Source organism: Helianthus annuus, chromosome 11 (genome assembly GCF_002127325.2).
Source record: "Helianthus annuus cultivar XRQ/B chromosome 11, HanXRQr2.0-SUNRISE, whole genome shotgun sequence".
In the NCBI taxonomy this organism is placed as follows: domain Eukaryota; kingdom Viridiplantae; phylum Streptophyta; class Magnoliopsida; order Asterales; family Asteraceae; genus Helianthus; species Helianthus annuus.
Genome location: NC_035443.2, coordinates 156875075 through 156898564, shown reverse-complemented (window position 1 = coordinate 156898564; position 23490 = coordinate 156875075). Strand labels below are relative to the sequence as shown.

The window sequence follows — 23490 nt, the reverse complement described above, 5'->3', positions numbered from 1 at the left end:
AAAAGATCAAAAAGTTGATATTTTGAAGAACACTCTTGAACCTCTTGAAGATCTGATGAACTGATAAATTTCCGAACACCATTTTGCTTAAAACTTTCAACAAAAACCCATTAGTAACATGTAAACATTCAAACAAACAAGGTTTTTGAACAAACGTTTAGCAAAACAACAAGATAAACACTGATTTTAGTGACTTTTTCCAGAAAATATATAAATTTTTAAAGAACAAAATCTGAAAAATCACAAAAAACGACTTGATAAAAACTCAAACTTGTTTGGTTTTAAACAAGGATTAGAGCCAAATTGTAGGTCCCGTTTTTCCGGTGGATCGATTACGTAAACCTATCCTTGTTTATCAAGAACACGGTAACGGGTGCGGAATCCTCGTGACGGTGCAAACGAAACAAAGTGAAAATAAGAACACGTGTAACCAAAAGATTCAATATCTATTGATTAGGGATGAGTACAACCACAAACATATACAAACAATGTTTCCAGAGTTTCACTAAGTCTCACAGGTTTCTCATCAGTTTCTGTGTGAAAAACTGAGAGGGGTATTTATACTAGACACAGACTAGACTACGACGAAACGCATAAAGGCACGACGAAACACTAAAGTCGACGAAACACATTCTGTTTCGTCAACATACATATTAAATTCTAATTCTTGTTTCTTGTTTCGTCGAGTTGTAGATAAGCCCAGACATAAGTCAAAGCCTATCACAATATTACGGCCCAATGTTGAATAATCACGGCCCAGATTTTGTTCCTGTTACAATCTTTCACCAATATTCAACATAGGACAAAACTTGTGACATCACCATGACATCACAATGATGATGTCATGGTGATATGTAAACGGGAATGGATTTGCGGCGCTCCGTGCTTCGCGTGTCGAACTCTGGGGCGCACGACGGAGAAATGTCGTGACGTCGGGCTTGAGCCGGACCTAACCGAGTCAAAACCAAGTTGAACTGAGCCGAGTCGAACCGAGCCGAGTCGCGTCCACACAAAGTGTATCAACAAACTCCCCCTTGGACGCTACGAATCTTCGTCTGTTCATCTTCGCCTTTTGTTTTAGAGAGTGAAAGTAAGGATTTGTAGTGAGAGAAATTCCAGAAATCGAACTCCGGCGAAAATATGAATCTCCGGCGAACCGGATCAGAGCTATGGTGAAAATCCAAATCTCCAGGTATGTTTCATCGAAAATCAATATGATTCATTACAAGTATGTTTCATCAAAAATCAATGTAAAGTTTAGGGTTTCTCCTGGTCTGAGGAAGGTGGTGGTAAAACGCCACAATGAAAGGTCGACGGCTAGGGTTCCACCAGCGCATAAATGATCCAGGATTTTATCTACTTTACCAATTAAATCCAGGTATGTTTTCCTTTTGTTCGGTTCGATTTGATCTTTGTTTCTATTCTAATTTTGCTTCGATTATGTGCATAGAGTTTGCATCATTGTTATTAGGATTTAGGAATATATTAGGTGTATTTGTTTCTGGTTTTGCATCATTTATCATCATTTTTTTAAGAAATTAGATTTTGTTCATATATACTATAGATTTGAGCTCCGATTTTGGCTTTTGTTCCTATTAGGGTTTTGCTTATCGTAATCTTACTGTGGTTCCACCTGGTCTTGGTATTAGAATTATTATTATATTTTGTATAAAAAAACTAATCAAAGGCAATGGGATGATTAAGATGAGGTGAGTCAGGTGACTTAACACCATTTCATGTAGTTTTGTTTTCTTCTTTTAATTTGGTTTAACCCCCAATTTGATTGCCCATCAAACTGGTTAGCATCATAGTTAGCCGATTTAATTGAAGATAGTTCAAAAGTGTTTAAGCAAACTAGCTGTATAGGTGGTATCTAATCTTACCATTTTTGAAATTGTGTGGCACTTTACCACTGGGTTACCATTCACTATTGCAGTTATTCCAAAAAGTTTGGTTCTGGCAACAACTCTATCTAAACAACCAACGTAAAGGTAAGTACTTCACTTTTCTAACTTGAAATTTAGTTACATAAATCTAACGTGCCACTGTCATTAGGCTTTGGTTGGCTATTTGTTGTTTGAATGAACATGCTTGACATATGAAAGACAAATGAATATCGAAGTGATAGATAGTAGTTATAATTGGCGAAGTCAATTGGTTTTCAACAACATCAGCTTTTGTACATGTACAGGCTGCTCCATTTCTAACAGAGTACTCTAGCTTGTGTTGGTCAATCAAATGCATCTGGTGGAAACATGTTTTCAAGCACTCCTTCATGCTTTTATTTTCGTTACAGAGGATTTTGAAACTAATGGACATGGAGCATATTTCGATCAATATGGGAAATGATGTAGTCATAATCATAATATGCTTCCATCATGTTATTTACTAGGCACAAGGAAATGAATTCTGAACAATTCCATAACTTATTTTATATCATGTGTTTGTTATAATATGCAGTGGATATAGGTAATGGTGTCAATGACAAAAAGCTTTATGTTAAGTGTGCAGTGTACATTGATGGTGCTCCATTTTGGCTTCCCATGAAAACCAGGTTGCTATAGCATGTTAGCGGAAGCCGTCATCATAATCGACATCGTTATCGTACTCGTGTGTGTTTGAACAGGGAACAGAGAAACATGAAAAAAATGGATATTGTATATTGAAAATATCTTAGTGAAAAATAATGTTCACAGAGATTACATATATATACCTGTCGGTTAGTTTGATAACCGCCACTAACATAATAATAACCTATGATAACAATAATATTACATAATAATAATAATAAACAATATATGCTAAGTTTACATTCTAACACCATCCCCTAAACTTAGCATCGGTAATGGCTCGTCACGTCGGCTTTCATGATAAACGCATTTTTCTTTAAACTTGTCATGATGCGTCCATAGATCCACCTTGATTTGTTTCGTGATGCCGAGTAAGGTAGTTCTGAAATTTTCATTTCCCATTTTGTCACTGAAAGTCCTTTTAACCGTCGTTAATGCCATTTCAGTGCCGCTAAATCGTTTTGTCACTAATCTGTCATCTGTCACTATCTTTCTTCTTTTGTTACAGACAGTCGTTAATAATTGTTCTCGCCATTCCTGCATCCTTCTTTTCTTCGTTTTAACAACTGTTGTCAATTGTAATTTCCTTTTTGTTGCTAACATTCTTTTTTCTGTCGCTACAACTATCCTTTCTTGGTCGCTAATTTGTGTCACTAAATGTACTGTTCTTTTCTTTCTTTCTCGATTCCCCATATAATCATCCGACACTATTGATTTCTTCTTTTCAATCCATGATTCATTCTTAATCATGTGTTTCTGTCTCCTCATATGATTCTTGAAGAATAAAATATCATGATTTCTTTCGACTATTTTCGTCACCATTTCCGGTGATCGGTTCCGGTTGTGACCTTCGTCTTTTCTATCGTAATAACCGTCCTCCTCTTGTTGTATCTTATCCTTGTTATTCAGAACTTCTTCACAGGCCATCTCATCTCTTTCAGGATTGTCTTCTTCTTTATCCCGTTTCTCGAATTCAATTTCTTGTAACATTGAATTATCTTCTTTTCGTGTTTTTACTTCGCCTGCACCTTCGTTATCTTCGTGATGTCCCGATTCATATTCCAGTAAAGCAATTTCGTATTGCAATTCCATTATTGCAATCTCTTGTTTCAAGATTGCAATCGCGCGTAATCGGGGACTCATATAATCTGAATCGCTATTTGTTTCTCGCCTCTTCTCGTGTTTGTTTTTCATCTTCTTCATCCGTATCTTCCCAGGATCATGTAATTTTGTTCCTAATTCTTCGTTTTCTAACCATACGCTCTGATACCACTGTTAGAGGAAGCCGATGATCTTTATCATCACCACAACAAGGTTTTGGGGGTTTGACACGAAATAGGGAATTATTGACGGAATTGGAAGGCATGATTAAACAGTAAATAGGAATAAGAATGGACAGAGAATAATTGGAATTATGAATGTCTTGGTGCCAAGGGATGTTCCCGGCAACAAGTTTATATACATGCTTGGGTCATGACAGTTGTTTGGCAGTTTAAATTTGGCGGGAGAAACCGTCAAACTCCAACCGATAACCAACCATCACACCTCTTTGTCCATATGGGTTCATACATGTAGATATAGTAATAATATTAAGTATAAGTAACAACAAAACATAATTATGATTATAAATAACTAATACTCTCCCCTAAACATAATTACATTTACGGGAGTTCTTGGTGACGCTGAAATTTGCTTCATTTACAGCCTTCATTGCCCTTGAAAAATCGAATTTCTTTTGTTGTTGTAGTCTCTTTTGTCCATGCCAATCATTTCCACCATAGTATGCATAATGATCCCCTATTATATCCTGATTTCCTCCCGGCTGCCTGCATGAATCTCCGGCCATTCCTGCATGATCTTCCGACTAATCCTGCATGATCTGCATATAATGCATATTGTTCAGTATCCACTCATTTTGCCCCTGTACTCCTTGAACATTCAGCAGCTTCTGTTTGATCTGCACTACTCATAGCATCCTTATCTCCTTCACTCAAATTCCGCCTAGGATCCACCATCTTTACCTCTTCTTGTTCGAGTGCCTTCTCTTGTGTTACCTTGAACTTGTAGTAACAAGTACATCCAGATACATAGCGTATATCAGGCGCATGTATTCACCGTCTTCATACTCAAAACCTATATCTTTTGCTATCATGGCCCACATGCCATTCTGATGACCTCCTTCTCTTTTTACCACCATGTACAGATCCAGTAATCCCACTTTCCGGTTGTTTGATGCATATGCAAGTAATGGTCTTGAGTGAATTTCCAGTTTCTCTTTAATAAACCATTCTATCATGTTGTTGAAAGCCGAATCAAGATAGTATTTATACTTGATCACATAATCTTCATCTTCAAGCATGTGCAGTAACGCCTTGCAATCTTGAAAGTCCTTAAAGGACATTGTCTGTAAGATCAGTATGTTCCAGTCTAGTTCGGTGGCATAGACATTCAAGTTTTCGAAATATTCATTTAAAAAATCCGATTTGAATTTCTCATGATCGGAACTCTTACTGAACATATATTCCTTTTCAAGTTCTCCGATCTCTTCTTCTCTTGTCAGACCAGTATGAACATTCCTTTTATTATTTATAGGAACACTGAAAGTGGGAAATAATTTACATACATCTCCCATGAATTTCACCGTGAATCCCTGGAATCATTAACTGATCGAGACTCAAGGCATTTCTATCAATGTCTGGTGTGTAAAACACACTTTGTATTCGAGCCTCCTTTTCGGTCCCTGTTATAATATCAACGACACCAATCCTTCTAATAAAAAAGAAATTGTTTTCCCCAGTCTCCGTTTCAACACATGACATACTTTTCATTGGTTTAAACATGTCAATATTACCAGAGATATGACGTTTGTAAGTTTTACTAACATACCATATATCTGACCAGTATCCTCCGTCGGTTCCGATCACCATAAATTCTTGTCTCTGCCCGGATTGTATATCTTTTCCTGCTTCTTGATCTTTCCGTGTACCCGTGTTAACCGCTAGACGAAGTAACTGACTTTCTTCATCTTTCTCCTTCTCTTGACATGTAGAAATCTTATGGCCTGGTCTGTTACAATAGTAACAACATCGCTGCATCCATTTTCTTTCATGTTTTTCTTCAGTCCAATGCATACATGGCATCATGGTTGATGATGGCTTTAGATCATCATCACTTACATAACCGGCTCTGATACCACTTGTTAGCGGAAGCCGATGATCTTTATCATCATCACAGCAGGGTTTTGGGGGTTTGACACGAAATAGGGAATTATTGACCGAATTGGAAGGCATGATTAAACAGTAAATAGGAATAAGAATGGACAGACAATAATTGGAATTATGAATGTCTTGGTGCCAAGGGATGTTCCTGGCAACAAGTTTATATACATGCTTGGGTCAAGACAGTTGTTTGGCAGTTTAAATTTGGCGGGAGAAACCGTCAAACTCCAACCGATAACCAACCGTCACACCTCTTTGTCCATATCGGTTCATACATGTAGATATAGTAATAATATTAAGTATAAGTAACAACAAAACATAATTATGTTTATAAATAACTAATAACCACATGTTAGCGGAAGCCGTCATCATAATAGACATCGTTATCGTACTCGTGTGTGTTTGAACAGGGAACAGAGAAACATGAAAAAATGGATATTGTATATTGAAAATATCTTAGTGAAAAACAATGTTCACAGAGATTACATATATATACCGGTCGGTTAGTTTGATAACCGCCACTAACATAATAATAACCTATGATAACTATAATATTACATAATAATAATAATAATAAACAATATATGCTAAGTTTACATTCTAACATAGCATTCCTTTTATTGTATTTTTTTATTGTTTTAGTACAAAACTTTTATTAATTAATAAGGATGAAACTATGTTCAGGCTAGAATTTTCTGGTCCACCCTTTTGCTGGGTGAACGTTTACATTGAGTGCCAGATATGGAGACTTGACTACCAACTCTGAAATTGCAACTGTAAGTTAATAATTAATTGCTAATGTTTTGATTGTTTAAATCTCTTGGTATGAAAAGTTTTCCTTTTAATCTATTTTGTACGAGTTTTATGTCATTTTGTTGGTTATCATATTATTAATTTGATATTCTACTGTAGCTTAGGCAAGCAAAATTTTTTTTGAATGGTCCAATTTCTTTTAACGTGTACGTTTGAGTTGCATCTTCTACTTTTGATCCATTATTTAGAAAGAAAAAAACCTTAAAATAAATTTGCAAATTCACTTGTGTAATCTAACCCAGTTACCTTGCCATAATGATTACGTGAAAGCTGGTATGTTTGTAACTTTGATCATATTTACTTTTATGTGGATGCCTAGGTAAATAGGTGTGTGGAGATGCTTTAAGAGTTAGTTCATAATATGGCATTTGTACATCCTGTTTTGTTATACCGACTTATCTGTTTTGGTTGCGTTGAATAGGATCATGGGTGGGAATGACAAATTAGTGCAGTTGGTGTAAATAAATGCAAGTTTTGAGGATGGAAGATTGATCTGTGGTTTCTCAAGTTTCAGGGGAAAAAGGGCAACCATGGAAGACTTCTTTGATGTCAAAACTTGCAAGATCGATGGGCAGACCGTCTGCCTATTTGGGATATTTGATGGTTATATTCTTTTTCGGTTCATATAACAGGCAATTTTATTAACAAAAAAGAAACTTTTCATCATTTGTTCTGAATACACAAAAAAGAATGTCATTCCTAATTTAGTTTTATAAGGCTTTTATAATATTGTTTTTTTTAATTCTAGAACATTAGGACGGGTTGATCAGAACTCCAAAGCATCTAAAAAGGTCCAGTTGATAGGACATATTTTTTAGTCAAGGCAATTGATCGTGTGTTGCAGACTATCTAAAAAGGTCCAGTTGATAGGACATATTTTTTAGTCAAGGCAATTGATGGTGTGTTGCAGACTATAAATCCTCACACTGTAGAGGTTCGTTAGTGGTCTGTTAACACTTGAAATCCTACCATAAATTTCGTTATTGTTAATACTGATTTTTGTATTAAAGACATCTTATTTGGCTTTTAATGGATGTATTTTGGGTTATTTGGTGGTTTGGGAATTTCTCAAAATGTTCTATATCAATAGAAGCATTATGTAAGTCATGGTTAATGGATTTATAGGATACTGAAAATAGTTTAAGTACCACGGTTTTCTGGAGGTGTAATGATACTAATACATATTTGAATAGTTAAGCACTTCTATAGTCCATATCCAGTCGTAAAAGTTTTTATGTGTTTATTTTCAGTAAAACTAATGTACATTAGCTTCATAAAATAAGTTAATTTGTGTGGATATGGTATGTATAGATTAATAATTATATGCTCAGCATAACATTTTATAAATTCTATAATGCAGAAGGTGTGCATTAGCTATCGGTGTGCTACAATTAGAAAGGCATCCGGTTATGCCAGAGGTGCCTGTTGCTTCATTTATTGGCGAAGAATCGAACGCGAACGCGAAGACTGTGAATGAACCGATTGTGGATCCTGATGCACTGTCGTTTGTTGTTAAGGTTTTTGGGCGAGATCCCTAGAAACTTTAGTTTGTCGCACTTAACGGCTGATTTCAACATCAGTTCAGGTTCTCTCTCAGTGATATTTGTACATAAAAATTTACTCTTTGTTACTAGAGGTGGGAAAATGGACGAGTCGGGTAATGGGTTAAAATGGGTCTGGTCTGATTGGTTGGTATTAAAAAAGAGTAAAATGTGGTAATGCGGAAAACATTATTTACGTTTGCCAAAAATGGCAGGTTCCATCCTTTATGTTTAAAACTTGCCCATTACATCCGCTACGTTTATATTTTGTTACCGAGTTAGTCCTTTAGCACTAACTGAGTTTGTTCTAACAGTTAAATTCCCTCACATGCCAAAAGTGTGAGGGTATATTTGTCAATTTCTCTCCAATTATTATAAAACCAACATCAGCATTCAAACCACAATCTTATGGTATTCGCTTTGTTATTATTTCCGTGGGTTGAATACTGTTGGTTTTATAGGAATTGAAGAGGAATTGACAAATATACCCTCACATGTTTGGCATGTGAGGGGATTTAATTGTTAAAATAAACTCAGTTAGTGATAAAGGACTAACTCGGTAACAAAAAATAAATAAACTTAAAGAATGTACTCGGCAAGTTCTAAAGATAAAGGACGGAACCTGCAATTTTGGCAAGCGTAAAGGATGTTTTCTGAAATATACTCTTAAAAATGTACAATTAGTTTTAGATATATGGTAAGAGGGAAAATCTGTCACACCCCCAAAATCCACACGCGGAGTACCACCGCTTGGAGGCGTGACATGACCAGGATCAAGCCATCAATCATATTGAACATAGCATAATATAAATAAGATAGTTTGTATAACCCAATTCAATACAATTGATGTTCTAAACCAAACACAGTATCAATAGCGGAAGCGTAATAATGAAAATCCAAAGTTTGTAAATGTAAACCAAAGTAATGTTAAGTTTGATTGTTTAAACGTTTTAACATGGCATCCACGATCCATGCTCCACAACGACCCGCTCCTCCTTGTGCAAGCTCCATAAGTACCTAAGGTCCTGCAAGGCTTGCAGCAGAGAGTCAACAACTAGTTGAGCGAGCTCACAGTTAATAGTTCAGTAATAGTATAGTGCGAGTAGTAGTATGTTCGTTCGTTATGTCATGTATCGTATTAGTTTCCATCGCGGCCTCCCAGGCAGGTATGCGAAGATATTAGGGGATGTTTTTCCCAAGTATTCTAGACTAGGTTTATTCGTATCGCGGCCTCCCAGGCAGGTTTGCGAAGATTAGTAGATTTAGTTCGCGGCCTTCCTAAGGCAGGTGTGCGAAGATTAGTAGATTTAGTTCGCGGCCTTCCTAAGGCAGGTGTGCGAAGTCAGTCATAATATCGCGGCCAACCCTTGGCAGGTGTTCGAAGATCAGTTCAATAAGTGTTACTAGTCTAGCCGTATCGTATCGTTAGGTTCTATCATCTGAGTATATACAATAAGTCATCCAATCCCATTCCCACCCGGGAATCCCATGCCTTGGCTGTGTGAACTCACCTTGGTTTGCTCGGTATGCTAAGTTATGCGCTCACCAGAAATCAATCAAGTCCTATTTCAGGCACGTATTCTAAGTGAGTTCAAGTTTATAAAGTTTCGCATGCAATATATGACACAAAGTGTGCTTGGCAGTTAACATCATGTATCATCTAAGCGGTAAGTCAATATCATGCAATTCAAGCTTAAAATACCTAATCTAGTTAACATAATCCAGTTAACATTTAAACATAATTGGCATGTTCAGCGGTGTTAATAAACTTAACAGGTTTACTAAGCTAACAGAGTTACACAGTTAATAAGGGGTACACTCTTAACAGAGTTACATATCATAACTGAGTAAATAGAGTTAATAAAATTAATTGATTAACTGAATTAATCAACCTAACTTAACGGAGTTAATAAACTAGTAATGTTATGAGCTTAACAGAATTAACAAAGTTAACAAGATAAATAATTTAACCAAGTTAATAAACTAACTAACTAAATAAACCAGCAATGTTACTGAATAACTTCACGAAATCACATGTGACAATCAAGGCTTTGGCGAAATCTCTTTGGGCCGAAAACACCTGTTGGACGAAATCGCCTAGGTGGCGAAAACCCTTTGGATCGAAATCCCTCTTGGGCCGAAAACACCAGGGTGTTTTCGTTGGGAATTGGGTTTTCGGTGGGATACATCATCATCAACAACATCATTTACACACCCAACACCCTAATATCCTACGGTTACATTATCTACATCACCCAACCTTCAATCAACGGACTCATGTAATCATATGATTTATCTTATGACAATCATCAACATTCAATCACTATTTAATACGAACAGGTTAACATGATCATTCAGTCAATTAGCATAATCATATCAAATAATCAACACTATCGGCATGTTAATCTGTTTTCGAATTCTGACCACATTCATATCATACAAGACAAATCACTCAACCCTATCATGTTTCGTATACAGTTACATAACTGATCGATCATATCTGGTTCTTTCATGAACACAAGCAACAACATAATAATATAATCAGATCTGAAACAACTAATTGTGAAAGTCACTAACCGACTCAGAATGATCAACCAGAGATCTAGCTTCGAACAATGGGAGGGCAGCCGTCGGGTTTCAAAGAATAGAAAACGAGAGAGATAGCGATAGGTGTCTAGGGTTTGTCGAATATATCTCCTCGTAAAGGTTGTGATCAGAATGTATATCTAAGTGATTCATTACTGGGCCTAAAGCCCGTTTGGTTTTTGTTGAGGGAGTAGTGGACGAAAACACTTGAAGTATTTTCGGCCATGGGTGTTTTCGTGAGGGATGTTTGGCATGCGATCCATTTTACTACTCAAACAACACATATATTAACCAACCTACAATTATATATATATCAGCAAACACACTCGAGCACATCAATTATAACATATCCTTCACAACACGATTTTAACATATTACAAACGTGTTCCGTTGCGAAACAACTAGTCGTGTAAACAAACAACACAAACAAATAACGTGCAATAAATGCGAAAATAGAATCTCGGAAACTCGAGTTGTCACATTATCCCCAACTTGAAAGAAATTTCGTCCCGAAATTTAGCATGCGGTACTGAGGAAGCTATGTAAGTTGTATCGTTTACTGGTTTTCCTGGGGTGTCACATCATCCCCCCGTTGATTTGGAATTTCGTCCCGAAATTCCGCAGTAGTAGCTTCAGCCTCAGTAGTAGTTGCATTGGTTTCGAATAACTGGGGGTACTTTTCTGTCATCTGGTCTTCGCGTTCCCAGGTGTACTCTGGGCCACGTTTGGAGTTCCAACGAACTCGGACAAGAGGGATTCTCTTGTTTTTGAGGACCTTAACATCTCGGTCCGTGATTTCAACTGGTTCCTCGACGAACTGCAACCGCTCGTCGATAGTGAGTTCCTTAAAAGGAACTATGAGGGTCTCATCTGACAGGCACTTCTTCAGATTCGACACGTGAAATACATTGTGAACTGCACCGAGTTCAGCTGGTAGGTTTAGCTTGTAGGCCACTTTGCCTATCTTCTCGATGATCTCGAACGGTCCGACATACCGCGGATTTAGTTTGCCCCGTTTGCCAAAACGAACCACACCCTTCCAGGGTGAGACTTTTAGTAAAACCCGGTCCCCGACCTAAAATTCCAACGGTTTCCTACGCTTATCCGCGTATGCTTTCTGACGGTCGCGTGCTACCGCCATGCGTTGTCGTATTTGTGCAAGCTTTTCTGTGGCGTCCACTACAATCTCCGGACCCGTGATCTGACTATCCCCCACCTCTGCCCAACAGAGAGGTGACCGGCATTTACGCCCGTACAATGCCTCGAATGGAGCGGCTTGTATGCTGGTGTGATAACTGTTATTGTAAGAGAACTCCACCAAAGGGAGATGCTTTTCCCAGCCGTTGCCGAAATCAATAACACATGCCCGAAGCATGTCTTCAAGAGTTTGGATCGTTCGCTCAGACTGCCCATCCGTCTGAGGATGATACGCTGTGCTCATGTCTAACCGTGAGCCGAAAGATTTATGCATCGCTTGCCATAGCTCTGACGTGAATCGTGCATCCCGATCCGAAATGATAGAGGTGGGCACCCCGTGCCTCGAAACAACTTCTTTAAGATAAACGTCTGCGAGAGTGGAGAACTTATCCGTTTCCTTTATGGCCAGGAAGTGTGCAGATTTGGTGAGTCAATCCACGATCACCCATATGGTATCATTCCCACGCTGGGATCTGGGTAGGCCAGTAACAAAATCCATGGAAATTTCTTCCCATTTCCATTGTGGTATCTTAGGTTGCTGAAGTAGGCCCGCTGGTTTCTGATATTCCACTTTGACTTTTGCACATGTCAAACACTTGCCAACGTAAGTCGCTATGTGGCCTTTCATGCCAGGCCACCAGTATGTTGTTCTGATGTCGTGGTACATTTTATCCGACCCTGGATGTACCGAGTAGCGGGACTTGTGAGCTTCGTCCATTACCAGCTCGCGTAAACCGCCAAAAAGTGGGACCCAAATACGCCCTGTTACATAGTAGGCGCCGTCTTCCTTTTGTTCCATTCGTGGCCTTGAGCCGCGTAAGGCTTCAGCTTTGACGTTGTCGGGTTTCAATGCTTCGATCTGAGCAGTTCGTATCTGTGCAGGAAGACTGGACTGAATAGTGAGCTGCAAAGCTCGTACACGCCTAGGTAGAGTGTCTTTCCGACTGAGAGCGTCAGCCACAACATTGGCTTTGCCTGGATGATACTTAATAGCGCATTCGTAATCGTTAAGTAACTTGACCCATCGTCGTTGACGCATGTTCAATTCCTTCTGCTTGAAGATATGCTCGAGACTCCTGTGATCGGTGTAAATTGTGCACTTGGTACCGTACAGGTAGTGTCGCCATATCTTGAGCGCGAAAACAACAGCTCCCAGCTCTAAATCGTGCGTCGTGTAGTTCCGTTCATGAACCTTGAGTTGACGAGAAGCGTAGGCAATAACTTTATCCCGCTGCATCAATACACAACCAAGCCCCTGTATCGATGCGTCACAATAGACCACAAAATCATCCGTGCCCTCTGGCAATGAGAGAATAGGTGCGCTGCAAAGCCTATCCTTTAGGTACTGAAAAGCGGTTTCCTGGGGACCTCCCCAACGGTAGGTGACACCCTTCTGTGTCAGTAGTGTAAGCGGCTGTGCGATCTTGGAGAAGTCTTTGATAAACCGTCTGTAGTAACCCGCCAAACCCAAGAATTGGCGTATTTCCGTTGGTGTACGCGGTGCAGGCCAGTTCCTGATCGAATCTACCTTGGATGGATCGACATGAATCCCATCCCTGTTCACCACATGGCCTAAGAAGTGGACTTCACGAAGCCAGAAGTCGCATTTAGAAAACTTGGCGTACAATTGCTCCTTTCGAAGAAGTTCCAAAATCAATCGTAGGTGTTGCTCGTGTTCCTCTTGACTCTTGGAGTAAATCAGAATGTCGTCGATGAAGACAATCACAAACTTGTCTAAGTACGGCTTGCACACCCTGTTCATCAGATCCATAAATTCGGCAGGCGCATTCGTTAACCCAAATGGCATGACAAGAAACTCGTAGTGACCGTAGCGAGTTCTGAATGCGGTTTTGGAGACGTCCTCATCCCGGACTCTCAGCTGATGATACCCTGACCTCAAGTCTATCTTGGAGTAGTAACTCGACCCCTGCAACTGGTCGAATAAGTCGTCTATACGCGGTAGAGGATAACGGTTCTTCACCGTCACCTTGTTCAGTTCACGGTAGTCGATGCACATCCTGAAAGTGCCATCCTTCTTTTTCACTAAAAGTACTGGAGCTCCCCAAGGCGATGAGCTTGGACGAATAAAGCCCTTATCCAAGAGCTCTTGTAGCTGCTTCGACAGTTCTTCCAGTTCGGTTGGAGCTAACCGATACGGTGCGCGAGCTATTGGTGCTGCTCCAGGAGCTAACTCAATCTGGAATTCGACTTGGCGGTGAGGCGGTAAACCGGGTAAATCTTCAGGAAATACCTAAGGAAAGTCACGTACAACTGGAATATCCTCCAACTTCTTTTCTTTCGCTGATGCATCAGTGATAAGTGCCAGAGTTGCAGTGTGCCCCTTTCGTAAACATTTCTGCGCCTTTAAGAAAGAGATGATGCCAACCACAGCACCACTCTTGTCGCCTTGAACTTCGAGAGGTTCTTGACTAGAGCGAGGAATACGAATGATCTTTTCCTTGCATAAAATCTCTGCGTGGTGTTGGGATAACCAATCCATACCGATGACGACGTCGAAACTACCCAAAACTATGGGTATAAGATCAATCGAGAAGGTCTGACCAGCTAAAACGATGCTACAACCCTTGATTACCTGCGCGGCTTCTACACTTTTACCATTAGCTAACTCTACGACATGTTTGGTGTTTAGGGGTGTTGGTGTACGTTTTAACAATTTACTCATTTTCAGGGACATATAACTTGTATCAGCACCCGAATCAAATAAGACAGTAACATAAATATCGTCGAGAAGAAACTTACCCATAACCACATTGGGATCATTCATTGCGTCACCTCGACCCAGCACAAAAGCACGACCCCGAGCTTCGTTGCCATTGTTGTTGTTGTTTCCCCCGTTGTTGTTGTTCCCGTTGCCCTGGTTATTGTTGTTGTGGCGATTCTGGTTCTGGTTCAATTGAGGGCAATCACGTTTGAAATGACCTTCAGCCCCACACTAGAAACATCCCCGGTTTCCACGCTGTGGCTGCTGCTGCTGGTTCTGTGAAGCTGGCCGTGGGAGTTGCTGGTTCTGATTTGCTGGTCGTGAGCTTCTACAATCCTTAGCCTCATGACCCGGCTTGAGGCATCTTTGACAACGTTCCCTGCGACATCTTCCACTGTGGTGTTTGTTGCACCTACTACACCATGGGTGAATTCCCCGATATCCACCCTGCCCCTGACTGCCTGATGATTGCTGATTCGGACTCTGGTAGTCGTTGGTGCGGCGCTGCTGTGTTTGGGACTGAACAGAAACTGATCCCTTGCTGGAATCCCCATCCCACTTTCTTTTGTTCTCGCTGGGGGTGGCAGAAGTAGTAGCTGGAGTAGTAGTCGCAGTAGTGGTAGCACTGATGCGTTTTGGCAGCTTGTTCTGATCCACTGCCTGATCGGTGAGTCGGTGGGCAAGACGCTGAATGTCTTGGATATTGTTGAGGTTAGCCGACGTCACGTGGCTCTGAATCTCTGGCGCAAGCCCCTTAAGATACAACTCGATGCGCTTAACTGGAGGATCCACCATCGTTGGACATAAGATGGCCAGTTCATTCGACCGTTTCGTATAAGCCTCAATCTCTGACCCCGTCATCTTCAAGTGGTATAGCTCATTCTCCAACTTATGAATGTCGTCTCGTGTGCAGTACTCACGTTTAATCAATTCCTTGAAATCCTCCCAAGGTGTGGCGTTAGCAGCTGCCAACCCTAGGATATGTACTGCACGTTCCACCAGGTGAGCGCAATCCCTTCCAACGTGCCAGTGGCATACTTGACCCTACGAGCCTCAGGGCATTCGCACATTTCAAACACTGACTCTAGCTTCTCAAACCAATGGAGGAGTCCCACTGCCCCCTCGGTGCCACTGAATGAGCTTGGACGACAGTCCATGAAGTTCTTGAAAGTGCAGACAGGCTGCTACGCGTGTTGACCTATTGTGTACGAATAGGACAAGTTAAATACGAGAGTTAATGTAGGATCTAAAGATCCTAGTGTGAGTCTATACTGCAGGGTATACTACCTGCTTGAGCAGTTGCAAGTGCCGCAACAATTAGTTCATTAACGAAAGCCGTCAACTGGGCTTGAGTCATGTTCACACGTCCCGACATGATCTTCATAGCAAATGCAACATGAGTTAGAGAGGTTCGCAAATAGGGCGATGACAGAAGAGTGTAAGCACACAGGGGTTCTCATGTAACGACGTATAGTAAGCAATGTAATCTAGCATACTACGAGCAAAGTTCTATGCAGTTCTAGCAAGTAGGCAATAAACATAAACCTTATTTCCTAGGATGTTGAGTCTTGCACGTGGAGCGAAGCGTCGTTGTGGATCGTTGAGAGCACTGTTCTGGTTATAGTCTGGTTTTAATAAAAACGTTTTCCCATATTAAAACCAAGTTCTCTATAACCAACGGCTCTGATACCAATCTGTCACACCCCCAAAATCCACACGCGGAGTACCACCGCTTGGAGGCGTGACATGACCAGGATCAAGCCATCAATCATATTGAACATAGCATAATATAAATAAGATAGTTTGTAAAACCCAATTCAATACAATTGATGTTCTAAACCAAACACAGTATCAATAGCGGAAGCGTAATAATGAAAATCCAAAGTTTGTAAATGTAAACCAAAGTAATGTTAAGTTTGATTGTTTAAACGTTTTAACATGGCATCCACGATCCATGCTCCACAACGACCCGCTCCTCCTTGTGCAAGCTCCATAAGTACCTAAGGTCCTGCAAGGCATGCAGCAGAGAGTCAACAACTAGTTGAGCGAGCTCACAGTTAATAGTTCAGCAATAGTATAGTGCGAGTAGTAGTATGTTCGTTCGTTATGTCATGTATCGTATTAGTTTCCATCGCGGCCTCCCAGGCAGGTATGCGAAGATATTAGGGGATGTTTTTCCCAAGTATTCTAGACTAGGTTTATTCGTATCGCGGCCTCCCAGGCAGGTTTGCGAAGATTAGTATATTTAGTTCGCGGCCTTCCTAAGGCAGGTGTGCAAAGATTAGTAGATTTAGTTCGCGGCCTTCCTAAGGCAGGTGTGCGAAGTCAGTCATAATATCGCGGCCAACCCTTGGTAGGTGTGCGAAGATCAGTTCAATAAGTGTTACTAGTCTAGCCGTATCGTATCGTTAGGTTCTATCATCTGAGTATATACAATAAGTCATCCAATCCCATTCCCACCCGGGAATCCCATGCCTTGGCTGTGTGAACTCACCTTGGTTTGCTCGGTATGCTAAGTTATGCGCTCACCAGAAATCAATCAAGTCCTATTTCAGGCATGTATTCTAAGTGAGTTCAAGTTTATAAAGTTTCGCATGCAATATATGACACAAAGTGTGCTTGGCAGTTAACATCATGTATCATCTAAGCGGTAAGTCAATATCATGCAATTCAAGCTTAAAATACCTAATCTAGTTAACATAATCCAGTTAACATTTAAACATAATTGGCATGTTCAGCGGTGTTAATAAACTTAACAGGTTTACTAAGCTAACAGAGTTACACAGTTAATAAGGGGTACACTCTTAACAGACTTACATATCATAACTGAGTAAGTAGAGTTAATAAAATTAATTGATTAACTGAATTAATCAACCTAACTTAACGGAGTTAATAAACTAGTAATGTTATGAGCTTAACAGAATTAACAAAGTTAACAAGATAAATAATTTAACCAAGTTAATAAACTAACTAACTAAATAAACCAGCAATGTTACTGAATAACTTCACGAAATCACATGTGACAATCAAGGCTTTGGGGAAATCTCTTTGGGCCGAAAACACCTGTTGGACGAAATCGCCTAGGTGGCGAAAACCCTTTGGATCGAAATCCCTCTTGGGCCGAAAACACCAGGGTGTTTTCGTTGGGAATTGGGTTTTCGGTGGGATACATCATCATCAACAACATCATTTACACACCCAGCACCCTAATATCCTACGGTTACATTATCTACATCACCCAACCTTCAATCAACGGACTCATGTAATCATATGATTTATCTTATGACAATCATCAACATTCAATCACTATTTAATACGAACAGGTTAACATGATCATTCAGTCAATTAGCATAATCATATCAAATAATCAACACTATCGGCATGTTAATCTGTTTTCGAATTCTGACCACATTCATATCATACAAGACAAATCACTCAACCCTATCATGTTTCGTATACAGTTACATAACTATGTAACTGATCGATCATATCTGGTTCTTTCATGAACACAAGCAACAACATAATAATATAATCAGATCTGAAACAACTAATTGTGAAAGTCACTAACCGACTCAGAATGATCAACCAGAGATCTAGCTTCGAACAATGGGAGGGCAGCCGTCGGGTTTCAAAGAAAAGAAAACGAGAGAGATAGCGATAGGTGTCTAGGGTTTGTCGAATATATCTCCTCGTAAAGGTTGTGATCAGAATGTATATCTAAGTGATTCATTACTGGGCCTAAAGCCCCTTTGGTTTTCGTTGAGGGAGTAGTGGACGAAAACACTTGAAGTGTATTCGGCCATGGGTGTTTTCGTGAGGGATGTTTGGCATGCGATCCATTTTACTACTCAAACAACACATATATTAACCAACCTACAATTATATATATCAGCAAACACACTCGAGCACATCAATTATAACATATCCTTCACAACACGATTTTAACATATTACAAACGTGTTCCGATGCGAAACAACTAGTCATGTAAACAAACAACACAAACAAATAACGTGCAATAAATGCGAAAATAGAATCTCGGAAACTCGAGTTGTCACAAAATGGCACAAAGTTTATGGTTATGATTGTTACTATTATTGTTGATACACATTTGTGGACGCGACTTGATGCGACGTGATTCGATCAAGGACGCGACATTCCTCCATCGTGTACAAGATCAAACATGGGCCAAGATGGATAAAGGACTTAGATTTAGTCCATGAGCTGAAACAAGACAAGAAAACAAGACATGGGCCTAAACCAAAGTCGGCGAAACAAGCTTCTGGGCCTCACTGTTTGGGCCTAAGCCCAGTTCGGCGAAACAGGCTGGAAGTCGACGAAACATACTGTTTCGTAGACATTGATTCTCTTTCGTCGACATCTGCTTCCCTTTCGTCGTCTATGTTTTGTTTCGCCAAGATCTGTTCTATTTCGTGGTGTCTGTGACTATAAATAGTCAGTCTCTGGATAAGAAACAGAGGAGAACACATAGAGAATACAGAGCACACACAAAAGAGAGAACATAGAGAGTTTACAGAGTATATTTGTAAACATTGAGCTTGTAACTAACTTTTCATACGTATTAATACAGAGGTGTTAATCGTTGAGTCTTGTGTGTCGTTATATTGCGTATTCTATCTCGGTTTGCTTTCCCGGTTGGATTCCGCACAACCGGGTTGGTTTGTACACAAGGATTAGGCGACTAGATCCTCCTAGCCGGACCTACAAGTGGTATCAGAGCCTTGGCTCTTCTCCTTGTTAAAACCGAGGTGTTCTTGGTTGTTTTTCGGGTTTTGAAAAGTTCATATTTTCTGGAAAAACATCTTAAAATCGGGTTTAATCTTGTGTTTTTGCTTTGTGTTTTGTTAAAAACCTTGTTATTTCTCATGTTCACATGTTAGTTATGGGTTTTTATTAAACATTTTTAGCAAAATAGTGTGTTCGGAAAGTTTCGGGTCAGCGGAAAACTCATAGTCTTACCGGAAAGTTTATAGTGTTCTTCACAACCTTCAAAGTGTTCTTCATAGTTTCACACTTTTTGATCTTTGAGGATTAGATGTGAAAAGTGTTTGTGCATTTAGAAGTGTAAAAGGATTAAAATATTGTTCACCATACTTGGTTGGTGAAATGGGTATGTCTTAGCCGAAAGCAGGAACTGTTGTGTTAGTAGAGGATAAAGTCAAAAAGTCTACCAACCACGGACACCTTTTTCAACCAAACAACATTCAACGGAACAAATTCTATTTCGCCAAAAGTGATCTTCGACGAAACAGGAAGTGGGCCTGGTCTTCGACGAATCAAAGCATGTTTCATCTACTAGTGGGCCTTGTTTCGTCGCTTTAAAAGCCCAAAGAAGCTTATCTTTTTCGTCATTCAAAACCTTTTCCGTTTCGTCGATTTAGGCCATTTATTTTGTTTCGTCAAATTGCCTTGTTGGCCCATCTGTTTCGTCAAAGTGTACCGGGCCATTTTCGTCGAAAGTGTAAGCCCAATTACACCATTCTTGTTTCGCCGACTTGAAAGCCCAACAAGAATAAATTAGTTTCGTCAAGCCCAAAAGGACCCCCTTTGTTTCGTCAAACCCAAAACAAAAAATTTTGTTGGCCTCACTTTCGTCAAACTGTTGGGCTCATATATATTTGTTTCGCCGACACTTGGGCCTTAGATAATCTTGGGCCCGTTTCGTCACTCATAGAGTTGAAACTTGTTTCGTTGAAACACTTATATTTTTTAACAGAAGGTTTGCATTTGTGGTTTAACTGTTTGTTTGAGGTGTGATTTTCAGGTAATCATTTTTCTTGATCAAATATGAATCCAAGTTGGTGGGGAACTCCGTCTCCGGATGAGGGAAAATGCAGAAACACAAGTTTATCTCCTTCATGGGCCGAATCTCCCGTATCCACCTCTTCGCAAACAAATGCTATATCAACCGGTCAATGGGCTTTCGTATCAAATCAAACGCCTAGTATTCAAAGTACTCTATTGAGCGAAAGTGAAACCGGAAGTTTGAATCGGCCTCCAAAGTTGATGCATTTAAATGAGTATCTGGGATGGGTTGATAGGTTCTACACTTACGTGCTGGGGCAAAATACAGAATTGTGGCTACGTTTCACCACAGATTTTGATCAAACGATAGAGGTTGCCGCTTCATCTGCTGCTAAGTTTGCCGATCTTCCTGAAGATCAGAAAAAGACGTATGATCTGGAAAAGAAAGCATACGCCATTCTTACTCAGGCGTTAAGCAAAGATATTTACCATCAGTTTGTCAGTTTCAAGACAACGAAGAAATTGTGGGATGCGTTGAAGACCAGGGGGTAGGAAATGAAGCAACACGTCAATTGCGACATGATCTACTCAAGAAAGAATTCGATGGCTTCACGTGTATGGATAAGGAATCGTTGGGAGGCATGACAAGTCGGTTCTATCACTTGCTTACTGAGTTGGGTAATTTTGGGGTTGTGACGACTCCAGTTGAGGTGGTGAAGAAGTTTGCTGATGCGTTGCCACCCCAGTGGAATAGTTTCTTGGAGATTCTGAAATACAACCGGGTTTTGGCTACAACAAACATCAACGACTTCGTTCAAACAAGACACATGTTGCGAAACAACAACAATGCAGGCCTGTATGCAGCTATTCGAGAATCCGGGCAACAAAATGATTGGTCTTTCGCGTGTTATGTCTCACAGGAAGAGCCAAGAACTTGGAAAGAAGCTATGAAAGATAACTCTTGGGTTGAAGCAATGCAGGAAGAATTGCAACAATTCCAGAAGCTTGGTGTCTGGAAACTCGTAGAGAAACCTGCTGGTTACAAGAAGATTCGTACCCGTTGGGTGTTCAAATGCAAAAAGGATGACCGTGGTGTAGTTATTCGAAACAAAGCAAGATTAGTCGTTCAAGGTTTTCGTCAGATTGAAGGGATCGACTACAACGAAGTCTATGCACCTGTTGCACGTCTGGAAGCAATTCGGATCTTTCTGGCTTATTCCTCATTCAAAGGATTCAAGGTTTACCAGATGGACGTCAAAAGTGCATTCTTACATGGTGTGGTTGAAGAAGGGGTGTACGTCGAACAACCTCCAGGTTTTGAAGATCCTATCCATCCCGATCGAGTTTGGTTGCTCAACAAAGCTCTTTATGGTCTTCAAGCACCGCGAGCTTGGTACGCAACCTTATCAAATTATCTGCTGGAGAATGGTTTTCGCAGAGGTCTTATCGACTGTACTCTTTTCATCAAAGAACAAGATGGAGATCTTCTTCTGGTACAGGTATACGCTGATGATATTATTTTTGGTTCTACTAATGATGTTTTGTGTAGGAATTTCGAGCGCATTATGCAGGATAAATTCGAGATGAGTGCTATGGGGGAAATGACCTTCTTCTTGGGCCTACAAGTGCAAGAAACCGAGTCTGGGATATTCATCCATCAGACTAAATATGTTGGTGACATCTTGAGCCGGTTCCATATGTATGATGCAACGCCCATCGGTACCCCATTGCCACAAAATCACGGAATTACTCCGGACTTGAAGGGTGAAGCTGTTAGCCCCTCATACTACCGCGCGATGATCGAATCTCTTATGTACCTCACAGCATCAAGACTAGATATAATGTACCCAACATGCCTGCTTGCCAGATATCAAGTCAACCCGAAGGCATCACATCTTGCAGCTGTCAAAAGGATTTTTGGTTATTTGAAGGGTTGCCCTGACACCGGTCTATGGTACCCTAGGGATAATAACTTTGACTTGATCGCTTTCAGTGATTCTGATTTTGGCGGATGCAAAATCGACGACAAATCCACAACTGCTGGATGTCAGTTTTTGGGAAATCGCCTAGTCACATGGCAGTGCAAGAAGCAGACATGCGTCGCTACTTCAACATGCGAAGCTGAATACATTGTTGCTTCAAGTTTTTGCTCCTAAGTCCTATGGATCCAACAACAATTACGCGACTACGGTTTTGAATTCCTAACTACTCCTATTTACGTTAATAATTCTGCTGCTTTACAGATCACTAGAAATCCTGTGCAGCATTAAAAAACCAAACACATCGAAATCAAATATCACTTCATACGTAATTGCTTTGATAAAAGGCTAATCGATGTTGTTAAGGTCCACACCGATGACCAACGTGCCGACCTTTTTACCAAAGCATTTGACAAATCAAGATTTGACTTTTTACTATTGGTAAACGGCATTAAGGTCAAGCAAGAGTAAAACCAACATCGGAAAATCATTTTTGTAAATACATTTGTGTTTTAAATTTATCTTACTTTGTTGATTTTAGGGGGAGTAAATCCAAATTTGAAAATCCAAAAACATCGAAAAATTTAAAAACACAAAAACAATAGAAAATCAAAAATGAGTTTTCCTGCTGCGCAAAAGAGAAATTGATAGTACATCAGTGGTCTATCCAAACCTCTTTAAACCTAAACTGAAAAACGATAAGCAGCTCTATATAAGATGTATCGGTAGGCTCACAATCATTTTAAAGTGTGCATGGTGATATAAATCTTAATCGACTGAAGACTAGGTGGAAACCATTCATTGGCATATGGTCTTAGTATCGAAATTTCGTTTGAAAGATTGCCGAGGTTCTGAGATATTCGGTCTTTATGCTGCTTATCATCTGGGTATCATGGTTGTATCTTTTACCGAAAAATAACGGGGACGCAAGTCTAGATCTTCCATGATACCATACATACGTGTACATACTGCATTCGACCTCAATAAGTGATCAACAATCACATGTCCAAACAAATAAGTGATAGAATATCACATTTATCCGGGAGTCAAGTTCGTCTCTCTGCTGTACGAAAGTACTGACCTGTTCACGGACTTGCTACT

General features: G+C 40.0%; 1 long non-coding RNA gene across 1 annotated transcript; it reads left to right on the top strand.

Moving 5' to 3' along the window:
- Window positions 1–2328: 2328 nt before the first annotated feature.
- Window positions 2329–7050, top strand: LOC110881299. Its single transcript, XR_002559680.2, has 3 exons — window positions 2329–2554; window positions 6473–6564; window positions 7023–7050. It is a non-coding gene; the product is annotated as an uncharacterized LOC110881299 (long non-coding RNA).
- The last annotated feature ends 16440 nt before the right edge of the window (window positions 7051–23490 follow it).